This window comes from Acinonyx jubatus, chromosome D2, assembly GCF_027475565.1.
Source record: "Acinonyx jubatus isolate Ajub_Pintada_27869175 chromosome D2, VMU_Ajub_asm_v1.0, whole genome shotgun sequence".
In the NCBI taxonomy this organism is placed as follows: Eukaryota; Metazoa; Chordata; class Mammalia; order Carnivora; family Felidae; genus Acinonyx; species Acinonyx jubatus.
The window spans coordinates 69215693-69234984 of record NC_069393.1 but is presented as its reverse complement, the minus strand read 5'-3'; the positions used below and the strand labels follow the sequence as shown (position 1 = coordinate 69234984).

Below are 19292 nucleotides of genomic sequence, written 5' to 3'. Positions count from 1 at the left end.
GAGCGTTTGTGTGGCTTCCTAAGGGCCTGGCCCTTCACACTCTGTCCACGTGAAAATGCCTGGAGAGGCCAGAGAGAGAAAGACAGCCAGGAGCTAACGCGAGGTTGGACCATGCTAGCAAGGGTGGAAACTTTGTGGTCAGCAGAGTGGCAAGCTGCTTTTGAGATGAATGGGGCTCTTTAAAAATAGATAAAGAAAACCGAACGACATCTTTTTTTTTTTTTTAAAGGAAACCACTGATAAAGGAATTGTGATGTAAACAAAGAAAAATGTGAGCGCCCTGTTCTTTTGAGAGCCATAAAGGCAACGAACAGGGAAATGCCAAAAGCTATGACCCATAGTGTGCACTATTCTCGGATCTCATTTCCATTTGCACACAAAAGGGAGATTCTTGTTTTCAAGTCGCCTTCACAGAAAGGTATAACTCAGTGAAGGAAATGAGCTATGATAATAATAATAATTATTTTTTAGTTTGTTCTTTCAATCAAAATAGCTCTTAGGTAGAGTATACCATTGCAACTTAATCTTAAGTCAACATGTGGTCTAGAGAGCCTGCGCAGGCCCCACGTTCACGCGTAAGGCAATGGCATCTGGGTAAGACTCTCTCCATAAGGAAGTCAGCTTCTGTTAATCCCATGGGATCTTCCACTTACAGGGCTCCTAGGCTTCCTTTGTTAAAGCATGTGAGGGGCGCGTGGGTGGCTCAGTCGGTTAAGCGGCCGGCTTCGGCTCAGGTCATGATCTCGCGGTCCGTGAGTTCGAGCCCCGCGTCGGGCTCTGTGCTGACAGCTCAGAGCCTGGAGCCTGTTTCAGATTCTGTGTCTCCCTCTCTCTGACCCTCCCCCGTTCATGCTCTGTCTCTGTCTCAAAAATAAATAAACGTTTAAAAAAAAAAAAAATGAAAGCGTGTGATTCCTGAAGGCAGAGCCAGAACCAAATCGAACCTTCCTGACTCTTATGGTAGCAAGCGATAGAAGCCAATATGCGCTACTTTATAAGCACACAGAGAGGGTGGGAAGGGGGTGGGGGGGGCTGGAAATTGACTGGGTCATGTAGCTGGGAGCAACATGGGCAGAAATAGCATGCATCCACTGCAGTCTGCCTTAGAGCCCTAAGGTGACAGTAGCGTGAGCGCCCCCCCATCCCTGCACCCCAAAGGGCTGCATACACTTCTCTGTTGTCACTGGGCCATGTCCCATTCAGGAGCTTTTCTTTGACCTCAGCTCATCTTTTCCCTGTTTGAGCACGTAGCATGCATTCCACTGGAAATCCTGGTCTTTCTAATTCATATTCTAGAAAGACCAAGGCCCACAAAATAGTTTTGGACTTGTAACAGCCCAAGAGCCCTGAATGGATAGGATGTCGTGGTGTTAGAATTTGTGCACTGGGGCAGAAGCTGGGGCAGCAAGCTGATGCAACTAGAAGTCCTTCCCCTTCCGTCTCCGTAAAATTGCCTGTGCCCAAGATTCCAGGGAGTAGGCCTTTGTATGAAGTCAATTTGCGCTGCTTCAAACCACCCAACAGCCCATAATTATTGACTTCTTCCTGTGCTGCTGGAGGTAAAGAATAGAAGAGGAGACTGTCTTTATTGCATGTAACAGAGACCTATTCAGCTGAGCTCAGATAAGGATTCCTCTGGCAAAATTTCACGGACATCCAAGAACAGGGCTCTGAGCACTGAGTGTCACAGAGAATGGAGAGGGGAGATGACTGTGGGTTCATGCTAGGTATGCCAACAGCAGGTTTCTTCCTCCTCATACCTCTCCCTGGAAATGTGTGTACTGTGTGCTTTTTATTGAGCTCTGCCCTCCTGCTAAGGTATAAGAAAGGCATTCATCTTATTCACAGCTGTGTCCCCATAAGCAACCCAAAGTGTGGCCCAAAGGAAGTCCTTCTTGTATTTTTGTTTAGTGAGTTCATGGGTCTTCACTTTATGCTCCACCATTTCAATGACCAGCTAACTCTGTGTGCCTGCTTCTATCAGGCCTGCTCTCAACTGGTTCCTCTGGTGCCTCTGCTTTTCCAGTGTTTTTCCCCATATCTCTGGATTGCACCCATCACGATCTTTTCAACCTCTTCTCCATTTTGACCTTTCGGTTTTAGCTTCCACCACTAGCTGACCAAGTCAGTTAATAAACTAGGGTAGCCTAATTTATTAGCTCAAATTCTTGCAAGGAAGGGAGGGAGGAAGGCAGAGAGAGAGAAAACCAATTAACTAGGTCATCCATTTGTAGTAGGTCATATGTCTTGAGCCCACCAGAAGATGGACTGTCCTTGGGTTTGATGTCTACTTTGATCATCGGCTGAGGTGGAGGATAGAGGTCAGTATCAGCTGGTTCAAAATGTAGGTTCCTAGGCAGTAAGGTCTGTGGACCAGGCAGTTTCTCAAAGAATGGAGTAAGTACGAAAGGCAATGTTTGACTCCTCTCGTAAAATAAGACAAACTCTCTAAAGAGCTTATTACAGTTACATAAGACTTAAAGGCAGGTCAATATTAATCAGTATAGGATATGTTCTTGCTGTCTAACAACCCTGCCTCCCTTCTTATAAGAGACATCTCAGGCCGCAGCAGAGTTTGCGTGACCCAGGATAGGTTCATCATTGGACCTCAACTCCCTCGCCAGAGTGATTGAGTCAAAGGTGAACGTGTGACACAACAGAGTCAGTAAGAGTTCTTCTTTGAAATTTTTAACAATGGCTCTGAAAGGGAGCAGACCCCTTTGTTGTCTCTGATCATGGAGCTGCTGGGTTATGAGTTTCTGTTGCCGGCAGCCATGTCCTCCATCGTGTGGTGGAAAGAATAAAATACAGAAGTGGGGACAAGACACTGAGAAAGAAGCTCGACAGCTCTGGCTCCTAAAAGCCTAAGGTGGGCTCCACCCTTGTTCTTGTTCTTCCTGGTATTTGGTTCAGAGGTCCAATAAATTCTTTCTCTCCATTTCTCTCTCTCTCTCTCTTCTTTTCTCTTTCTCTTCCCTCTTCCTCTCTTTGCTTCAGCTAATTTAAGTGGACTTTCTTATGCAACCAAGGGCGTTTTGAATTAAAACAAATGCTAAATCTGGCATTTAAATGAAATATTTGTGAAATGAGCAAAACTCTGAAAGCTATGGGCATTCAAGGGAAAGAGAGACAAAGAAAGAGAGACAGAAAGCTAGGAATTAAGCCAGCAAGCAGCACTGGCCCAAGAATCTGGAAAAGACTTCGTGGAGGCTTGAGGCTTCATAATGAGGATTGAACTTGACATTGAAGAGGGATGGACTATGAAAAGATAAAGGGTGGGATGAGGGAAAGCCTTCCAAGTGAAATAACACGGAAGAAGGTAGGAAGGAGGAAATGAGCAGGACCTAAAAGTGAAAACACTGTTACTTTAGCATTGTTTTCCTAAGGTTGATTTCATGTAGTGATTTCAAACAAAAATTCTTTCAGGATGTGGGGTATTTCTTTTGCATCCCTTTCATAACCAACAATCTCTACTATTATGTTAATTCCAAGATCGATAGTGCTGGTCTTCTGGAAATCCCGAGTGGGATTTTCATGATTCCCATGTCACCGAGGAACTCATCCTCATTGAGGAATGACCGTGATAAGAATAGACATAATTTCGAATTTCATAGCATCTTACTTTCTATGATTTAAAAGTTCTTCCTGGAAGGCAGTAACTCAGCCATCTTCCACATCTTCCAAAGTGCCTTTAGCTTCTACTTGGTGCATGGTGGACCTGGAATAGATCTAAAATTGTTCCTGGGTTAGATACTGTTTTAAAATTTAATCACAGGTTCATGAAATCTATGAATTCTCTCCCAAGAAAAAAATATATACACATAGAAAAATGTCTGTACAAAACAGCAAAGGATATTCAGCCATCCCTGAGACCCAGCCACAGATCTCTAGGGAAGCATTGGGTCCCTGGTTAAAAATGCCGGTAGCTGGGTGGGGAGGTTATTTTGGCATTAGTATTTTAGTTACATTGCAACACCTTTTTCCTAGAATAGCCCATGTAAATCTTTTTCTGCGGTTTTCATTCACAGTGCCTTGTTTTCTTGCAACTTGGTTATTTATTTATTTACTTATTTATTTTACCATGACCTGCTCATTTTCCTTGGGAAATTATTTGTAGGACTGTTTTGAGACCTAGGTTGGAGAGGCATTTTTTTCAAAGAGGATTTGTGTTTGCTTCTGCCAGGCACTTAAAAACTCTACCAGTTCAGAACCCCTTTAAATTATATTAGAAGCTTCAGATTTTTTTTTGACCATCCAGGTGATGTGAATTTGGGCTCATGTGATGGGCTGGATGGTATCCCTCAAAAAGACATGCCTACTTCTTAACCCACAGAATTTATTAATGTTGCCTTATTTGGAAAAAAGGATCGCTGCAGATGTAATTAAGCTGAGGATCTTGAGCTGCGATCATCCTGGGTTATCTACGTGGGTTCTAAATCCAACGACAAGGGTCCTCATAAGAGACACACAGAGGAAAGATGCACGGAGTAGAGGAGTCAGAGCTAAGGAATGTCAAAAGCCAGGAGGGAGAAGAGCGAAAGAACAGAATCTCCCCTAGAGCCTTTGGAGGGAGCACGGCCCTGCTAACACCTTGATTTCAGGTTGTTGGCCTCCAGAGCTGTGGGAGCACGAATTTCTGTTGTTTTAAGCCCCTGGTTGGTGATCTTTGTTACGGAAGCTACAGGAAACCAATACAGGCTCCAAATAGGACTGGCCTGTTATTACAATTTCTCTTGTTCCCTTTCTCCAGCCTGCTTTGCTTAGCACCAAGACAGCATTCCTTGCAGGAACAGAGATGTCAAAAACCATGCAGGACATTTTACCCACAGGTCAGCCCGCCAGTTTCCTCGATGTCGGCGGAAGGCATAAGATTGCCAGGTCCGAGACGAATGTTTATGTCTCACAGCAGCATCAGTGGCCAGAGCACTTGTGTAGGGTTCCCTGCACCCCAATTCCCACAAGGATGCGACGAGGACCAAATCATACCCGCACACACAGTGGGTTTCATTATAGGAACGAAACCTTGAGGTCCGTGAGCCGAATCTTTTACATTGGTCAGTAAACAGGCCTGCCTCTGGCTTGACAAGGAGACAGTATCTTTATTACGCCAGATCATAAGTCTGCCTGTCTTTATTCTGGGGAGACACCATCTCTATTTTCCAAGACTGTAAGCAAATCTGTTCTTTCCTCAGGAGGGAGAAACCACGTCTTCTCAGGCTGCTGGTTATGCAAACATCCTTGAAAAAATAATCCAGAATGAAGGTAGTTAGTGGTTGTGCTCACAAGATGTGCAGAAATATAAGAGACCCATGCAGAATTGTCTCCCAACAGAGAGCTGGGGGGGTGGGCAGTGGGCTGCATTGACTTCTAACTCACTCTCACTCTGAAGGTGTATTTGTTATCAATTGCTGCATAACCCAATCTGGCCTATTACCAGAAATGGACCACAGCAGCTCATGCGTAACTGCCTGATGGTGACATAAATGGTAACATGAAGATTGAATGATTCCTTCCATGAAGCAGCAATGAGAGAAACGTGCTAGTTTCAAAGGGGGTAACAATCTGGTTCACAAACTGCTCAGAGATGTGGTATAGTCATTGTAGCCCAATGTCCTGCAAGGCTATTTGAACTGTCTTGCAAGGTGGTTCCGAAAGAAAGCTCAAATTATGTGGAGCAACTATAGCTTTGTTTTTAAAAACGGAGTGGGGGTGGGGGCCGCTTTCGGGGTGACTGCTTTGAATAAGGCCTCCCTTATTCAGATTTAGGGTTCTGTATGTCTGTGAAACAGCAAAACCGGAAGCTCACTGCTTGATAATTCTACTTACTGAGAGCCCACCAGCACTAAATTGTGCAGGGGAAGGCAGGCAGAAATACAGTCAAGGGATAAAGTCAGAGACGGTAAGCTGTACCCAGGACCTTTCGCTGCCTAATGGCGCCTTTGCACCTCCAGGGGCTCGGTGGTCAATGCATTGCTCAAGGCTTCAGTGGAAGCCGAAGGACATAGGACTTTTGGGAAAACCCACCTCAGCCCCTGTCATCTGTTTTCACTTGTGGTTTCCATATTTGAGGTGCTCTCTGAGTTGGGCAGCTCTTCTCCTTCTGCTGAGAAGTTTGTCACCTGCCGAATGACGTGGCCTCTTGGGGGAATAAAAGTACCCAAACCATGATAGAGTGACACATCGGTTCACCATAACGCCTGTGGTCTGCCATTTGCGTTGGTTCTATTGGTATCAGACCCAACTCTGCGGAGGAAGAAAGCCACTGACACGGAAGCAGATAAAATGCAGGCCTGCTGACTGATGGTGCTAGGAGGAGGAGAGGGGGAGGCGGCCCGGTAAAGAAAATCCAAATGGCCTTTCTTAATTGAAACTCAACGTGTCTGAATTCAGTACCTAATCTAGAACAAAACCCAACCCCTGAGATGTGAACTTCCTTTTTCTTCTTTTTTTTTTTTGTTTTTCTTTTTCTTTTTGAGAGCAAAGCACATGTTTCCCCCTGCGTCAGCGATGGAGAAAATGCTGAGTTAAGGGCAGCCAAAGGACGTGAACTTGAACTGAAGCTTGAAGATATAGGCTATCCCAGATAGAATCTTGAGATTAGGAGACATTTTGATATAGAGCTGAACATAAGTCTTTTCTCCTCCAAAGACCAGTTACCCTTTGTTCTGGAAGTAGCAAGGGAGAGCCTACTTTTCCCAGGGTGGAAAAAAAAATTTTTGAAGGCCTCGATTCAGCAAAAACCACAGTTTTCCCAAGACTTATTTTGGTTCTTTATCTTGGGGCAGAGAGGACATTAGACCTTGAGTCGGAATGTATGTTTCTGAGGGTGAAGTCGTCTCCAGGTATGGCACTTGTAGGCTTTACTTAGAGCTTGTAGAAGTACAATGACCCTTGGTGGCCATGGGTTGACTTGTGGTCCAGTGGCACGGTGAGTGGCTGCATGGAAAAGACTGACGCAGACAGTATGGAAAAGAGCCTTGCTGCTGTCCCTGCACAGATCCTATAACAAGACAGAAGGGTCTTTATGCACATACTCTGCTCTAGATCAGGGTCTGGAATCTTCAGAATGAGGCTTAAGAGAGTTGGCTCACCCAGAGGGCCATGCCCAGCCCTGGCCGTAATGTCCCTCTGGGCCAGCCTTTGGACCAGCTAAACTAGGGGCAAAATGGAACTTTAGAGGGCAACCTTACTTCATAGTAGGAGACAGTGAGACCTGAAGGCAGGAAGGGCTTTACCTAAGGCTTTGTGGTCACTGTGTTGGTCTGGTCCCCTAATAAGCAGTCTGCAAGACAGAATTCGATATGCCAGTATACTATTAAAGAACACACCCGTGTGTGGGAAAATGAGAAGGGAGCTGGAGAAGACCCCAAGGCAGGTCTGATCTGAGTGGAAGCATCCTAGACTGCTGTGCAGGCCAAGGCAGGTTCACAAGGCTGTTGGGGTGGGACAGCCAAAACTGGCTGGGAGAGGAGTCTCATGTCTTTCAGAAAGGGGGCCAACTTAGAATCTCCATCACGTCATTCACTGGCCTCTGTGAAAGGCCAGCTGTGGATTTCAGGGGTGGCATCTGGGGCCCTAAGTTGATTTCACTCCCTGTAGTTTGAAGTCTACTGACACATTCTCACAGTCAACTCAATGCACTTGACCTTGGACACAATCAGTACCCATCTTCTCCCTTCTCCTCTCTCCATTCTAAATGCCTCTTACCTTCTGCTCTCACCTTGGCAGGTCTTGGTGGCTCACTTAGTGGTACGACCCAAACCGCCATTCCTGGGGATGCCTAAATCCTTGATAACATGCCCTTTTCAGGCTTGGGTTGGTGCTCATGTCTACTTGTAGTTACAGGGAGGCAAAGGAGTCCCAGGTGGTACCCAAGTAGATCGCCTGGATTCACACAAATTCTTCCCTGCCCCCATCATATAAAAGCAGCTCTCTGTTCTCTGGATTATCAATCTCAATAGCCCCTGCCAGTATAATGATTTCTGTCTTCTTCTGCTGATCCTTGGGCGTGAGTTCAAAGCACACTGATGGCAGTCATAAATTATAGTCTAAAGGGGCCCTTGCTGTGCTCCCTACCAAGAGTTGGTCCCTTTGGGAGACCAGGATCTTCAACCAGGCAGAGTCCAGAGTTGCAGCGGCAGGAAGCTCAAGGTCCCCAGTGGGTCATCAGGAGTGATGGCAAGTGGGGCCACTGCTGCCTCTACCCGCCCTGGTTTCTAAACTCGCGTAGCCTTCCTTCTGGAGACATAATGCCATACAGGAGTCTCTGACTTGATAAACATACTGCATCCTAAAGGATGCACACCACTTTTTTCTGAGGGCTTCTTCTGAGTTGACACTCAGCTGTCTGTTAAGAAGGCTGTTCCAGTATTCTGGGAGGTCGGCTGTTGAGGACAGATCACCAAGTCAGCTGCCACGACAGATATCCAATTGGAGAATGACATGCCAGTCTCTGCACTTTGCAGGTACCCTCAATTTGCAAGGATGCCTGACTTCAGGGAGGATGTTATACTACCCGTAATTTACTTTCAAACACTACCATACCCAACATGATATATACATCGTCGGTGTTAAACTCTGGGAAGCTAGTCGACACTCGGAGTACGTGAACTAGGAACCCACACTCTAGCAGTGGTGAGTTTGCATTTGAAAACTCTAAAGGTCACTACAAGCTTTCACCTGTTATGCTAGATGACCTCCAGATACATTCTCCATCCTCCACCCTGCCGTGTGTAGGCCCTGAGAGCTGACCTTCATGAAAGGCAATAACTCATCCTCCCTGTCTCTGGCTTCCTATAAGGTTCAGCTGGTGGAAGGTACGGCAGGAGATTGCAGGCTGGAAGGAGGGAGAGGCTGGGGTATTTATTCCTCTTCCCCACCCACAGCCCAGGCAAACCCTCGGGGTTGCAGATTGGTGGTGTCCCCTTTCCTTTACCGAAGGCTGCAGCTGCCGTTGAGCAAACCTGTGGTCGGCTACCACTCCCTCTGGGTTCTGAGACACTCTTCTCGTGTCCCTTCAGGCTCAGGACAAGGATGGCAAAGCCTCGTACAGCTGCGAGCACCCTGGGGTGCCTCCTTTTGCTGTGGCTTTGACTCTGACCTCTCCTTTGCAACAGGTCCCTTCTTAAACTTTTCTCCCATCACCTCGTTTGAGCGTGCCATCCGTTTTCCGCCAGGACTTTGACAGATGGAAATACTTTTACCTCAACTCAACACTAACAGGTTTATTCACGAGCATGGGAATGTTTGGAAATGATTCTTACGTTGCTGATATGCGTGGCGTTCAAATATGTGAACCAATTGGCTAGAAATGGTGTATGGGCACCTCTGCCCTTGCACAAATAGAGTGACAGAGCCGAGAAAGTTCGACGGCCTATTCCTTCTGGATCGCCATCTTGAGCCTAAGATCCACCCACCTGTTTCACCCCTGATCATAGGGATCTTAGTGAGAACTGGACAGCTGGCTGAGACTCGTCAGTAGAATACGCTCACATTTGCCCCAAGGGAAGCCAAGGACAGAGTGCAAACTTTATCAAGTTTGCACGCAGGTTGGATGACTGTTTTGCTTTATTCTGTTATGCCTGCTTGCTTACAAAAGTTAGTGAGCATGTCAGAATTTGACTGGTACTTCTAGATTGTGAAGTGAGAGACTCTTCACCCCCTCCTACCTCAAACTGTCGGAAGCTACCGATACTACCTGAGAAAACCACCCTGCAATTGTGAACCGTCAAGCTGGCTTAGGTCGGACCCCCACAGAGAGAAGCACTCTTCTCTCCCCCCTGATGAGGCTGGAAGGGAACCGCTTTTCCCAGATGCTGGGCCTCCCCAAAGACCAAAGACCACAGCGGCATTGCCACTTCCCATGCCCTTCGTGGACCGAATGTGGGAAGAGGGAGGAAGGGTCTGCCGTTTCTTAGGAAGTGCAGCAGTGGTTCCCTGGCCCCGTACCTGATGGTTCTTTTCAGAGGCTGGGGTGTGCAGATTCTGTTTTCGTCTCTGGGCCCTCATCACAGGTTTGGGGCCCTAAGTCACATCAATACCTTTATTAGAAGTTATATTTACAAGTGTAGCATTTCATTGCAGGAAATCTCCGGAGAGATCCTGTGGCTAAAATCTTCAAATTACGGGAGAGGTAAAGAGGCCCAGGGAGGCTAAGCTGCTCGTCCAGGGCCACTCTCATTTGGGGGGCAGAGGTGTAATTGGAAGCCAAATTGCCCACTGTGTGCAACGCCGTGTGTGCTGCTGAGCCGACTGGGCAGGTTCAAGTGCAGGGATTGTATGGAGGCACACGGATCAATCACCAAGCCTTCACCCACTACCTACAAGGGGCTCAGAACTATGCCGCCTGGGTCAGGTGAAGAGCAGGAGACAGACAGTGTCCTTTCTTGGAGAATTCACGGTCTGGTTGGGGGCTGTAACTAACCTGGGAAACAGCAATGAACTAGCTCACCGGAGGGGAGTAGCTCCAAGAACACAGGAGCACAAAGAACAGTAATTCAGGAGGTGGGCAAAAGGTCTGCTCCAGACTCAGACAGAACTGGGTTCAAATCCCAGCTCCCCACAGGCAAGCCTCGTAACCTCTCTAAGCCTCACTTTGCCTATCTACGTGGGAATGATAAGGGCCTCTTTCGTAGAACAGTGAAAATTAAATGAGGTCTCGCTACTAAAATGCTTTGCGTAGAGTTGGGACTCCATGGTAAGTGCTCTGTTGGCTAAGTAATATTAGTGTGTTTAGTAATCAAAGAGGAGAAGGGTTTCATAAGCAAACGCCTTGGTTCTCGATCAAGCCTGCCCGTGTATGTGGTGCCCCCAAGGGGTCCATTTAGGGGGTAGAAAAATCCTGAAGATGCTAAGTAGATGACGGCTGTGACCTGGCAAGGAAACACAATCTAGAGAGAGGATTAGTCAAGATCAAGTATGGTGGGATTACCCGCCCGCTGCCATGTCAGGGTTGACTGAGTGTCGCATAGTGCCTGAAGAGTGGTAATCACCTGCTTTCCCACATACTCCGTCATCTCCAGCCTCTTGATTGGGCCACAAATGCAGGCGCAGGGCTAGAAACGAGCAAGAAATCATTCTCAGAGTTGTCTTTGTAGAGCAACCGCCATGGCAGTTGTGTGGAAATGGATTAGTCGTTCTTAAGGTTTCTGTTTGCTAATCTCCTTACCAGCTTCACAAATACCCCAAGGTCAGGTTTAGTCCTAGATCAGTCTGCCATAATGCAACTCTCAGGTAGTAATGCGATGAGGCCTGAGTGCACTCCAGTCTCTGAGTTCTTCGTGAGTTAAGTAAAAAAGGTGATCTCCAGGCTAGCTGCACAAATGGAACCAGAAGGAGAATGTCTGTCTAGCGGAGGGACATACGTTTCGATATATGGAAAATGAAATCAAAGGTTCCAGGAGCCCGAAACAGTCACTTTGGCTCAACAACAGAGATTTTAATCTGTAAGATGTTTTCACCAGAGAACAAAGCCTTCATCTGGGAAAGACACTGCAAGGACCACCTCCCCCCCTACCCCCCATGGTTCCGAATCAGTTGGAAAATTCAGGATACGGAACAAGTGAACTTTGGTTTGGCCAGGTGCATAATCTGACTATTAATACATAGAAAGAATTTACACCTCTCTTAGCACCCGCAGTGGTTACAAGGTAGCCTTTTGGACTGACCTGTGCACTGACACTGAATAAAAGAGATAAGAAATAAAAGAAAATTCTCTTCCCAATTTACTGGGAAGAGAAATTCCATCCCCAGATTTGCCCTCAGAGCTTCCTCACTTACCATCCACTGCTAAGGAAATTTTTTTTACTTAGAATTGTCTAGCTTTGTCTCATCATTAGCTTTGCAATTTCTCCTGGGAATCCCGTTTTCTCACTTACCTGGATCACGGTTAACTGAAAAATACGTCAATGTAGTAACCACTTCACCTCCATTAGGATGGCCACTATCATTTTTTTTCCTTTTTTCTTTTTTTTTTTTAAAGTTGTATTTATTTTTGAGAGAGAGAAAGACAGTGCGAGTGGAGAGAGAGGGACACAGGATCTGAACTAGGCTCCAGGCTCTGAGCTGTCAGCACAGAGCCTAACGTGGGGCTCGAACTCGTGAACCATGAGATCATGACCTGAGCTGAAGCACAGAGCCTGGAGCCTGCCTCGGATTCTGTGTCTCCCTCTCTCTCTGCCTTTCCCCCGCTCGTGCTCTGTCTCTCTCTCTATCAAAAATAAATAAACATTAAACAAATTAAAGAAATTAAGACAATACATTTAAAAAAAAATTTTTTTTAACGTTTATTTATTTTTGAGACAGAGAGCCACAGAGCATGAACGGGGGAGGGGCAGAGAAAGAGGGAGACACAGAATCGGAAGCAGGCTCCAGGCTCTGAGCCATCAGCCCAGAGCCCGACGCGGGGCTCGAACTCACGAACCGCGAGATCGTGACCTGAGCTGAAGTCGGACACCCAACCGACTGAGCCACCCAGGCGCCCCTAAGACAATACATTTTATGCCATATGTTGTTTACCACAATAAGAAAATCAGTGTAATAAACGCCTCAAAAACCCAAGACAGATTGACAGATGGGGAAATGCAGAAGTGGACAGAGAGCTGATAAAACAAGCGTAATAAAATATTAATGGTGGAATCTAGGTGGTGGGTTTATGAGGGCTCACTGTCAAATTTCTTCGACTTTGTGACATGTTGGAAAATTTTATCATGAAATCTTGGCAAAGAATGAAAAAACTCAGTGTAGTAATTAAGATCTATATACCTGCATAGATAGACACACCTATGATACCTATGCTCTACGTGTGGAGCTAATATTTACGATCGTAGCATCTTTCTCCTAAAAAGAATTCAATCCCTCTAGTAGAGTAGAATATTGTAAGAATAATAGGGAGACCTCATCGTGTTAATTTGCATAACATCTTTTCCCCTCTGATGACACATACACATTGGTATTTAGAAAATCGCTTGGGGTAGAAGGGCTCTTAGCGTGAAGAGCATGGGGCCTGTGCTCAACTTTCCACAACTCCAGTCCTGCTCCTGAGAACTATTGCATTCACTCACTTCTGGGTTTTTTTTGCTTCTGGTGGTTATTTTCCTATCTCATTGTATCAACTGATAGACCTCCTCTGTTGACTTCCTGCCTTGAGAGATGTGGAGTTCCCATACACTAGCTCCACCCACGCCATCCCCATTTCCACGGCTGTCCCCCCCCCCCACCCCGCCCCTTCCTCCCTGCCAAATAAACACACTACCCTCGGTCCCTCCAGCAGTTGTCTCCACAACTTCAAACGTGTGCCTAGATCTCCATTTCTTGTACTACCAATCCCTCTCATCTCGTCATTCTCTGTAAGGTATTTGAAATTCTCATCCTCCTCCACACCTCTGCTCCCACTCACCTTCGACCCACAAACTGTTCGCTGTGTCTTTATTTTTATATCGTTGCATCAGTTTGAATGAGCCAAAAAAACCCAAAAAACCAAAAAAACAAAAAACCCAAACCCAAACGCTACGACATCTCCATGCTGAAAATCCCATTCTTGCGTGGTGAATAATCACACCGCTAAGAACACAGTAGGCACTATAGAAACACCTGGACAGTTGGGTATCAGTCATGGTTGCCAACACTGAGTTCAAAAAACTTGGGCCTCACCAGAGCCTCCTTATCCCTGGCGGGGGCAGATTGCAAGTTCATCCTCATCCCAAGTGGGAACAAAGACAAAAGGTGTCTCACAAACTTCTTTCTACGTTATTTAAGGAAAAAGCACCACATTCACTCTGCGTCCTTTGCGGGATTCTGAAAGGTCTAACAACTGCATTAGATTTTTTTTTTTTAATTTTTTTTTTTAATTAAAAAAAAATTTTTTTTTTCAACGTTTATTTATTTTTGGGACAGAGAGAGGCAGAGCATGAACGGGGAAGGGGCAGAGAGAGAGGGAGACACAGAATCGGAAACAGGCTCCAGGCTCTGAGCCATCAGCCCAGAGCCTGACGCGGGGCTCGAACTCACGGACTGCGAGATCATGACCTGGCTGAAGTCGGACGCTTAACCGACTGCGCCACCCAGGCGCCCCTGCATTAGATTTTTAAAAATGAGATGAAAATAAAGCAAGAGAGAACCGTAACAGACTATTAGAGAGAAATAAGGCAGACTTAGGGGATATCCTTGACCTACTCCGTTTGTCTGAGCTGTCCCTCAAACAGGGACAGCTTCGTTTCTAGGAGAGACACAAAATGGCCCAGAAAGACCATGGCACGAGCCTTCTAGCATGTTGTTGCAGCCCGTTTCATCCTGCCGTGCATCTGTGTTATGCACGTGTGTGATATTTCACAGAACTGAATATAGCTTCTATCCAGAGATTCAAGGGTATCAATCATCTTGGTTTTCTCCTTACCCCCTAGCATTAGTGCCTTACTTACTGCATGAGAACCTGAATCTCCTGAAATGCAGGCCAGTTCACTCTACAACTTTGCTCAAAGATGTCAAGGGGCGCCTGGGTGGCTCGGTCGGTTAAGCGTCCGACTTCGGCTCAGGTCATGATCTCGCGGTCCGTGAGTTCCAGCCCCGTGTCGGGCTCTGTGCTGACCACTCAGAGCCTGGAGCCTCTTTCAGATTCTGTGTCTCCCTCTCTCTCTGCCCCTCCCCTGTTCATGCTCTGTCTCTCTCTGTCTCAAAAATAAATAAACATTAAAAAAAAATTAAAAAAAAAAAAAGAAATATGAAAAAAGATGTCAAGCCCTGACATGTTGAGCCAGTAGCTGTTCTGTCAGAAGCTGGTTGTTTATCACGTGCTCTGACATGCCTTCCTCTGTACCCTCCTTCCCCCAGGACACTGCAAACAGCCTCGTTCCAGGTTTTCACGCCATGCTTTAGGAGTGTGACAGTCCCAGATTGCTGTCTGACACAGTCACTCAAGTAGAAGACTCCTCCCATTTTTTTTATTTGATCAGAGGAGAAAGCAAAAGTTCAGAGCAATTCCAGGTCTTGCTCTAGCATGCTGATATTCCTTTCTTTCTTTTTTTTTAATGTGTTTTATCTATTTTGAGAGAGAGAGAGAAAGAGAGTAAGGGAGGATGGGCAGAGGATGGGCCCGACATGGGACTCAATCTCACGTACCGTGAGGTCATGACCTGAGCAGAAATCAAGAGTTGGCCACAGGGGCGTCTGGCGGGACTCAGTCAGTTAAGTGTCTGACTTCAGCTCAGGTCATGATATTGCGGTTCGTGGGTTCGAGCCCCGTGTCAGGCTCTGTGCTGACAGCTCAGAGCCTGGAGCCTGCTTCGGATTCTGTGTCTCCCTCTCTCTCTGACCCTCCTCCATTCATGCTCTGTCTCTCTTGGTCTCAAAAATAAACATTAAAAAAAAAAAGAGTTGGCCACTTAACTGACTGAGTCACGCAGGTGCCCCTGCGTGTTGACATTTCTTAAGTTTCAACGAATCTGTGTTAATTCCAGGTCTAGAATCCGGGCCTCTACCTGCCCACAATGATATCTACTACTGAATCCCTGGAACCTATGAATGTATTACCTTACTAGGCAAAAGGGACTTTCAAATGAGATTAAGGATTGGGGAGATGGAGAGATTTTTCTGAATTATCCAGGTGAGTCCAATCTGATCACATGGATCCTTTAAAAACAGAGAGCATTCCCTGTCTGTGCGGAGGGGATGTGACTGCGGAAGGAAGGGGCGAGATGGATGTAATGGGGGAAGGACTCAGCCCAGCGTTACCGGTTTTGAAGATGGAGGAAGGGGGCCATGAGCCAAGGAGTGTGGGCAGCTTCTGGAAGCTAAGAAAAGGCAAGGAATCGGTTTCTTCCTTAGCATCTACAGAGAGGAATTCAGTCTTGCCAACACCTTGAATTTAGCTCAGCATGACCCATTTTAGGCTTTTGACCCACAGAAGCGTAAGATAATGCAATGCGCGTGTTGTTTTCAGTCACTAAGTTTGTTGTAATTTGTTACAGCGGCATTAGATGACTGATAGACCGCCCTGGTCCAGATGGACATGCCCTCAAAAGATACAAAGACAACCAATTCTTCATAATAACTGGGCACTTGAGAATTGTTTATAAATCACGTAATCGGGAGATCTCAGCTACCTGGGGCTCCTGCAAAATTTGTCAAGGTGATAACGGAGTTTCTCCGAATGGCTGAGGATTTACTCATGTAAGACCCCAAATGTTTTTTATTTTAACCATTTTGTAAGGTGAGCATTTTTAACTTTTAAGAAGTTTAAAATTTCACATTTTAAGTTGAACATTCAAGTTTAACATTTTACCCTTAGGGGAGATGAATGTCTTTATAAATCAGAGATCTATATTATATATATACATACACATAAATATTTCTTCATCTACATGGGTATATACTTATATATTCTTTTCTACTTAAGCAGAATACATTAAACTTTATTTAACATTTTTGCGCCGCGTGGGAGGATTTCCTATTTTGAGCCTTAGTTCCTACCCAATACTATGGCATCACCGTTGTGGCTAAGTACTGGAAAACGACCATATGTGGCAGATTTTCTGGAATGATTCCACTTTTAAATATTCTGTCCCACCTTCCTTATTCTGGCCAGATGACCTTTCCTGATCTTCTGCTCAGGTACCCCTGTCCTATAGCTGTGTGGCTACTTGCCTTCAAAATAATCGGCCCCAGGCTAGTGTGCAAAAGGGAATTCTAAATCATACGTTTGCCTTGAATACATTAAAAGGAAATAAAAATTTTTGCAGTTTCCTGCGTGTTACCTTTCGGCCCTGATAATGAATTTTGTGCACAAACTTTGTAGTTAATCGTGTCATCCTTATCGGGCTGTTGGCATGATGACGCTAAGTAACGCAGGAAGTTAACTGGCCAGCTTGTCAAGCAGTCGATCTGTAACAGGGCCATGGGGAAAACTCAGAATCCCTTAGTCTCTCTCTGTTCCTTGACCTGGTGAATCTACCCTCTTGCTTTCGACTTAAATAGCAACCCCAGTGCCTCTCCTGGGGGGGTCCTTTAAACACGACTAGAGCCACCGCCCAAACAAACCAGCGTGATTATGGTTTCCCTTCTCAAAACAACATTTCCTTTCTAAATCCAGTCTCGGAAAATCTAACCCAACACAGGCCTCCAGACTCCAACCACGACCATCTTCAAAAAGGCATACGAGATGTTCCGTTTCTCAGTCTGGTTGCAGCAGCCAAACTCACTGCCTGCTCAGAAGACTGAGACAGGAGGCCCCTTTCCAGGGGCTGGTGTGGCTGGAACCGGCTTTGTAGCCAAGGCCTCCCAGCTTATTGGTCCTAGCCCCCGAGGACCTATTTGACTAACTGCGCCACTCCTATGGTTACTAACCGCTCTTAACACAAAGAGGGGTCAGTAAGGCTGGGGGGACGAGCTGGCGTTTCTCTGAACTCACTTAGCTAGGCTAGAGAGGGAGGGGGTGGGGGAGTGTGTGTTTGTGTGAGTCTGTGTGAGCGTGAACCAGGTGGGACCGTGTACGCGCGTGGACCGGGTGGGACGTGTCTTTGTTTCCGGGAATATGAATTGCGCGAGTGCATGTGTGTATTACATGTGCACGCATGCGCGTGTGTGCGATCCCACGTGCCACCGAAGGGAAAACGAGACAGAGACGGAGAGAGGAAGCCTAGCAGGAAAAGAGAACCCACAGAAAAAGACAGAGACACAGACACGTGTAGGGACAGACATAAAGAATGAGTGAGTGAAAGACGCAAGGAGAGGAAATGAGCGACAGAGGGCAGAGGCAGGGGGTAAGAGCGCAGAAAGAAGAAGACAGAAGAGGAGAGACCGGAGGCACGAGCCCTGCCCATTTCCCGAGGTGAGAAATGCCGTTGAGGGGACGGGACAGAACCGGAAGCTCCCAGAAGGTTAATGTCATTCCCTTGCCATTTGTCTGTCTTCTGGTCACAACACTGCTGTCTTCTGCCCCGTGGTCTTGTCACCCAGCCTCAGCCCCCGTGGCCCGGGAGACCTAAAACGTCATTGTGGAGCTGTGGGTTTATTATTATTCTTTTTTTTTTCTGATAGCTTAGCAACATCAAACAAAGGAAGTCACGCTAGCTCTGGGCCTCAACAAGGCAAACAGCCTGTGCCCCAGCCTGGGCACCTCCCTCCCAGGACACACATGGATGGAGCGGGGGGCCAGAGGGGCTGAAGAGGCAGAGACCTGAGTCTGGGAACAACAAAAACCCTGCCTGGAATTCAGTGCTGAGCAGTGACTGAGGAGAGGGGTTGACGTGGGAAGGGGTGTGGCTCCAGTGGGAGCCTTCTCATGCTTATGGGACAGGCCATCTTCCTGGGGACTGGGGAGGGTCTCAGGCCCAGCTCCCCCACGGACCTGCTGTGTTACTTGTTTTCCTGTTTAGGCCCGGATTTATTTATTTATTGTTTTCATGTGCAGAAGATGGCGTGGCACGGGATCAGTGGTCTCCAAAAGGCTCTGGGGATTCCAGCGCATTCCAGGGAGCTCCCTCAGGGCCTGTGGACGAAGGTAGTTGAGCGAGCAGGGAGTCAGCTGTCCCCCCTGCACCAGCCTGATCGGCCCCCTGCTTGCGTTCTGCCTCGGTTTGAAGACGGCTGAACAAAAAGCAAGCGGGAAGCCCCTTGTGCCGGACCATGTCCCCATCCCTGCCGGTCCCGACACTTCCCACTCCAGAGCATGGAGAGCACCGCAGGGACCCTGGGACAGAGGAGGCAATGCACTTTGGCAGAGGAGCAACTCGTTTCTTTCATACGATCGGGGGTCTAGACTCTTCTCGGCTGGGCCCCATCGCTGGAAACTCCCCCACAGAGGCTGACTCCTGGGGACTAAGGCACGTGTGTACACGGGCTGAAGGAGGTGGAAGGGTGCACCGCACCCTGAAGGGCATAGTCTCGTCACTGGAATTTCTGGGTTGGGCAAACCATTCATTGATATCGTGTTCAGCCATAACGAAATAAGGAAGGTACTTCCTTGAAATGAGGGCTACCTTGATGATTACAAATCCTGCCAGAAACCAAGGGAAACCCAGAGGAGATGACTCATCGGGTTAGAAGGTCAGATTCAAGCTCCATCGGATGGCGGTGGCCGTTCCTTTCTGCCAGCCAGCTGCACTCGCACCCAGGCCTCCCAGCTGGCCCGTCCCCGCTCTGCCCGTCCACGCCTCACTCGGGCCCACCCACTCTGTCAACAAGCAGGTGCTATCCCTCGGGGTACGTCATCGAGGCATATGCCATTTCTGGGCTCCTGAGCTGCCCCCACTAACGTCACAGTGGCTTGCCCATTGCGTCTTCCGGAAGGATCAGAGAGA

At 47.1% G+C, this 19292-nt stretch overlaps 1 long non-coding RNA gene across 1 annotated transcript in view; it reads left to right on the top strand.

The window, feature by feature from the left end:
• LOC113600302 (uncharacterized) overlaps positions 1-18015 on the top strand; it is an 85895-nt gene extending 67880 nt beyond the window's left edge. The window contains exon 4 of the long non-coding RNA XR_008292214.1: positions 15453-18015. This is a non-coding gene — a long non-coding RNA (uncharacterized LOC113600302). The remainder of the gene's footprint in view (positions 1-15452) is intronic.
• Positions 18016-19292: the final 1277 nt, after the last annotated feature.